Genomic DNA, 6,869 nt, shown 5'->3' with positions numbered 1-6,869 from the left:
GTGAGCTTCCCATGGTCAAATGTGTTTTATTGCAGGTTGCATGAGGAAGGGGAAAAGAAGAATTAAAGGGTTATGTTGTTGTTTGGTGTTGCAGAAAAATGTTTTAATGAAAAAAAAGAGAAAAGAGAGCATGTATAGCATTTACCTTCAAGAAAGAAAAAAAAATAAAATGTTGTATTATATTCAAGTTATTATGTAGAGGAAGAAGCATTGCTGGGATTTCATCCCATTTGTAATAATGTTTATTTTGTATCCTTGTCTATTTGTATTTATATTTGTCAATGAATACTCATGTTTTTTTTTTTCCTATTGGTAGTCTTGCAAAAGAAAATGAAATATATGATGTTTTCCTATTTTTTTTGTTAGTTGCAAATGAAAGAAATAGTATATTAGATTGTATGAAAATTTTGTGTTTAACAAGGAAAGAAAAGTAGATGCATTTTATTCTTCATGTATTCTGCAAATAAATGAAACCATGTTGCTGTAAATTTAATAAAACAGCCTTTTAATTTCTGGTTATTGCAGAAAAGAAGTTTATTAAACAAGTTTATCCTTGCAAAAAAAAATAGAACTATTAGTTTTTAATGTTATCATTTGTTACTAAAATAGAATACAGATTTAGAAATCCCCTTGAAATGTATTTTGTTGTTTTACCAAATTAAGATTAAAACACAATGGGTAAGCCTGTATGGGATTATATAAAAAAAAGGGGATATAAATAAATAAGTAAATGGAAGCAAAGGATATATACTTAAATATCTTTAGTTCCTTTAATGTTGTTTGGACAATCTGATTTATACAAAAAGGAAATATTAATATTCACAGTCTGATAATATTAATTTACAAAAAAAAAAATCTGATAAGCAAATCATTCAAAACATATACCTATTCATATATATATATATATAAATACATATATATATTTATATATATACTCATATATATATATATATATATATATATATATATATATATATATATATATACAGGCATAAATAAAAAATCTGTCAGAAACTGAGACATTGAAACCATATTTCCTTAACCCTGTATATATATATATATATAAATATATATAAATATATATATATATATATATATTTATATATATATATATATATAAATATATATATATATAGGCATTTATATATTTAAAAAAAAAAAACATGTTTAAAATACATCATACAAAGTTAATCCCACGAAACTTATTTTTTTATTAAACCGGCGCAGCGACCCATGAAGAATGCAGGGAGAATGTTGTGTTTGGGCTGCAACCCTGGGCGGCGGTGCCCCCCCCCAGGCTGCGGAACCCGCAGTCCCTGGGCGGCGACGTCCAGGACCTGCGGGGGCCGCAGGCTGGGCGGCGCCGCTGTGGCCAGCGGCCAACCCCGTGCCCGCCTCCGTTAACCTGTGCCTGCTCGGGTTGATCGTGTTGCGCCCGCAAAAAAAAAAACTTGCTCCGCTTCCTCTTGCACCCCCCCGCGTGCGTGGCGGTAACCCTCTGCTCCGCCCAAAGATAATCGATGCCTCATGCAACAAAAAGAAACAAGGAGAATAAAGGGGGGGAAGGGTTTGGATTGGCCCGCCCTACGTGTTGCTCGCTCGGCCGCCGACCCTTCTCCACACACCCTGCACACGACACAAACAACAAAAAAAATAAGAAAGAGAAGTATGGGCAGTATTATGTTCGCCCTAACCCTAATCTTCGGGTTAGGGCAACACTCTCACATTTTAAAAAAAAACATGTGAGTATTTGGATTATAAGTTAAAAAAAAAGAAATTCTCATATATGGGGTTTAAAACTAATATATAAATGGAAATATAAGACTTATATATATATATGTGTATATATATATAGTTATATATATATATATATATATACATATGTATATATATAAGTAGTCTAAAGTGATAGTTAATAGGAATTGAATTAGTTAGTTGTTAAATTAAGCCTTCAATTTTGGCAAACGTTGAAAAAGGGTTTAATTTCCGTAGGGGTTTAACTATTTTATTAATTTGGGTTCATATATTTGATTTTAGAATTAAGAAATGTTATTTTTTCTTTATTTAAATTATAAACGAAGGTAGGAGAAAACTTTATAAGAGGGGTTTTAATGATTAGGTAAATTAGAATTAAAAAAATAAAAATAAAGGGGATAAACCACTAAGTTTCCTTGTAGGGCCAAGAGGGCCAAATTAAGTATGTGATTATAACGTAATTATAAATTATGGTGGTCTCAATTAAATAAGGTGTCTTAAACTACGATGAATATTAACTTAAAAATTCTAGTGGATAAGAAGATAAGCTAAATTTTAAAACGCCTAAATTTGAAATTAATCGTTACACTTGGACTTTTAATTATTTATTAATGATGCTTAGTGGTTTTCCTTTTTGGAGGAATATTTGCTCGTTGATAACTTAGTAAACCATGTTTCCCAATTGGATTTAATTACTCGAATTACACAAATATAGTTAAGACCTAATCCAGAATGCATTATTTATTTAAGTTAATCGCATTCAGTTGAATATTTTAATTGAGAAAGTCACTAATTAGTAAGTATTTTAAAAAAAAAATTTCCGTTCGTGCCCAAAAGTGGGCATGACAAACTTTTTACTCAATAATTGCATGAAGTAACTTATAATAAATCAGAGGTTATGGTTGAGGTGTATGATGGTATTTCTTCCCCTACCATTGGTTCTATTACTCTTGTTGTTGAGGTCGATACTAGGTTCTTATCTATCACCTTTTATATTATTCCTCCATCAAAACAATTTTGTGTGAAGTTGGGACATCTTGAGATCTATTCCATGAAATATATCCCTTCTAAAATTCACAATTTTATGAAATTCCATCATAAGGGCACTATTATAATGATCAATCATAGTCTTTCCCAACCCACAATAAAACATAAAAATTCTACTCTTGATTAATTTTGTCTTGAACAACCTAAGCCTTTAAAGCCTCAAAATGACACCATTTTCTTATGTTACCAAAAATAAAAAAATGAGATGATATAGGCCTTAAGTAAACATAGAAACTATACACCAATGGATATTCCTTTTCTTCATGTTTTACTTGATCTTATTCTTAATTCTTCTATTCATCTTATATACTCTAAAGTCCAACCTCCTATGTCTTATAAAGGAAAGGTCTTGTCATCATGTATTTCTCAACCTATTGGGGTTTCTTCCATTCCTCCCTCTATAACGGAAGTTCAAATAAATCTATGTTGATTTATCCTCAACCTTTGCAAGTTTAGACTAAAACTAAAAGGAATTATTATCTGAGAGCACACCAAGAAAGACATCATGCTAAGGCTCATGAGCTTTCTTCCCAAACCCTTTCCTCCCCAGAGACACCAAATGGTCCCATTTGTATAGAATTTGACTAACGGTAGGGAGGAAGCTCAAATCAAATAACCTAAGATAAAAATACTCAAGAAATATGATGGTTCCACTTATTTTCATGTTAAACAACTTATTATGATTAATTTACATAAAATTATGGATGATGGTAATAATGAATTTCACTCTAATGTTGATGGTCCTAATGATTTGGATGATATGTATGATCTGGTTGAGATTAATCCTTAGTTATCTTCATATTTTTCAAAATCATTAATCCTAGCACCTAGTGACAAACAAAGTGATGCATCATTAGAGCGTGGTCATTGTTTGGAACTTGTAGTAGCTTCATCTACCATGCTTGATGTGGCTCCTCTTGCATCTTCTCTACCATCCTTAGATGATGTTAAGTAATAATGGGAGGTGGATGATTTTCTTTATTAGCTTTATTTATGATGCGGATTCTCTTTTATGTCTTTGTCTTTTTATAATGTGCTTCCCTAGTTAAATGCTAGTTGTTATGTTGTATTATGTTAGGTTTTTTTTGGATGACCATTTTTACTCTATTAGTCTAAGGTAATAAAGAGGTAAAATACATTGTGACATTCCTTTATTTGTATCTCAATTATTCTATATGTCATATCTATGTTATGTTGTACATGTTCTATTGTTTGTAAATATGCCTTTGTGTTGTCTACTTGGGGATGATACAAAGTGTTGAGATCTCCTTTCTAGTCTCTTCCACATTGGATCAAAAATAAATTTAATTTTTATTCCATGATCTCTTATGTCATTGTATTCATATTTCCAATACATTTGTGGAATGAAGTTAATTCAATACAATTATCTTTTATATATATTATTTATCACAAGTGCAAAACTAAACTTTGAGTTAGAAGATCCCTCATGTGATTTTTCCTATATGTTTTGTGACCATTATCCTTTTATTTGTCCTTTCTTTGGGGAATCTCATTGTGGTAATGTGCTTTTCTTTTCGATGCAAGCTACCTTAAAGGAAATTGATCCTAGTAAGGCATACATAGTCGCTTTAATTTGGGGGCATACACTCCACTCAATGTTACACTTTATGCACCTATCAATGATGTTCTTTCAATTAAATTCAATATTTGAGTTACTTTGCAAATTGAACCTTTTTATTTTTAATTTTTTATTTCAAAATATTTCTTTTCATGACTCATAGTAAGAACAAATATTACTAGGATAGTATTGTCCTTCTCTTTCCCATCCATGTGGTGTCCCTTTTATCTTGATATTAGAGTACTGAAACCCTAAAGTCCCTGGGGACTTGGTGTGTCTTATCTCTTAGGTATCTTGGTGAAAAAAGTTCAATGCAACTTTGTACTTTATTGTGAGTATGGGTGTAGTCTCATATTGTTACTTAACTGGTAGTTAAATATAGAATTATAAATTATATCCACATATAATTTTGTCATTCAATTCCTGATGTCTAGTTGGCTTCTACTCTAACCTTCTTGAAATCTACTTTTTCAACTACCTTTTGGCTCTTGTTAAAATATAAGTCATGATTAATAAGACCAATGTGTAGGGGGTGCCTTGGTTCTAACACAAAATTAGGGCACCCCCACTACCCTAGTCCTCGTAATCAAGACCCAATTTTGGTCCCATTAATGGTTACTTTGATTGGGTGGGAATTTAGGTCTCGTGTCATCCTAATTCATAAATTCAAATAAATTTTGGATGGTTAAATATAAGAGGAGGCCTACCCCTCTCCATTGAAGTCTAAGATGGATGGATCTCTATTAGTTATACTATAGAAAAATCAGTTCAAGTGAGAATTTCAAGCAATCATCAAGAATTGAAGGAGAGGTCAATTCAAGTTCAAGTATTCAAGATGGCATCCATGATCAACCTTCTATTAAGACATTCTACATGACATCCCGAACCCTTTACATGAAGATTAAAACAAGATTCATTAAGAAAATTGATTCAAGTGTTGTGATTGAAGATTCCAATAGAACAGATGACAAACAAGTTCAAATTTTACAAGCATGAAAAGTGAAGGACTAGGTAGCCCCATTAGCTCTGTATTAAAAAATTTCTTGATCTTCTAACAATGGATTTTGTTTGCCTCCATCATCTCGAAAACATCTTACTTGTCTTCTTGAAAGTTGCAAGACCAATTTTTTCTAACCTCTTGGTCCTAATAATTTAGCTTGGATTTTCAACTACGAGTTCTAAATAACTTTCTTCTCTTAGATCTTTGTCTATTGCTCTATGTGAAATTTGGAACATTTTGTTTGTACTATTTTTCTCCAGTTCTCTATTGTTTTAACATAAAAAATTATAATTAAAAACTAATTTCAAATCTCTATAAAAGGAAATAGTAAATAGGTAAATCTAATTACTATCTCGGCTCTTTTCCCTAATGGAATTGTGGCTATATCCAAGGTTTTAATGATCTCCCATTTTAAATGTAAGGTTGATCTTATGAAATTGTTGGTTTTACTATCTTAATTAGTGAGGCCTTAATTCCAGCCACCTTACACAGCCATATATAAAGTTAGTGATTTTCAAATAAATTATTTATTCATATGTCAATATTTTTTAAATCATTAATATATTGTATGTATTGTTCTTTCTTCTTTTTTTTCCACTATGAAAGAATTACCTTGTAGAATATAGTTGAGCTGGTGAATTTTTGTGATGATGCCTTGAACTACAACTACTCAACCCCAATAGTCTCACATTTTTAACTTTAAAATGCTTTCTTTCCTCACTTGATATAACTTGACCTTAATGTCTAATGTTGTATTTTAGTTCTTTTTTAATGATTATTGCTTGTTATGCTAGTTACATTTACCCTTTCTAGGTATTTAGTTTTTCATCTAGGTAACTAGAGAATAAATTTTTGGCACACACAATATTATAGCTTGTAAAATAAATATTAATTTAGCACTACTTAACGCATCAATTCAAACATATAAATTAGTAAAATATATCTAAAAATTTATATTATCATGAAAATTATAACAATAAATGTAAAACGTGTATGATAAGAAGTAAAATACCATTTCCAATATGGAGAAAACATACAATGGTTGAGTAATCTAGGAATAGTATGGCAAAAACATCTCAAATAGATATTTTATATCGTTAATGCTAGCATTGCATTAGTATAGCTCAAAATGATGATTGCACAATAATTATATGGTTTACACATATATACCCCCCATTACAACTATACAAATTTGACTTTTCTATGTGAATCTACTACAGTAAATCCAACAAATATTTTCTATATGTGCCAAATTTTGGAGCCATATAATTACAGTAGTTATAGACATTGACTAACCTTACATGACATAATTAAGTTAAAAAGGACATGAAATGAACTAATTCAATATAAAATATCTTTGTAGTCCATTTACCACTTTTCACTGAAAAATATTTTCCCCTTGTCATATATATGAGTCTATTTGTTTTTTTTAAAGAAAAATCAAGTTTTGAGGGAGACCTGAAATTGAGTATATCTCTTGGCAACACT

This window comes from Cryptomeria japonica, chromosome 7 (genome assembly GCF_030272615.1).
Source record: "Cryptomeria japonica chromosome 7, Sugi_1.0, whole genome shotgun sequence".
Lineage (NCBI taxonomy): Eukaryota > Viridiplantae > Streptophyta > Pinopsida > Cupressales > Cupressaceae > Cryptomeria > Cryptomeria japonica.
The sequence above is the reverse complement of the archived record's forward strand: the minus strand, read 5'-3'. Positions refer to the sequence as shown.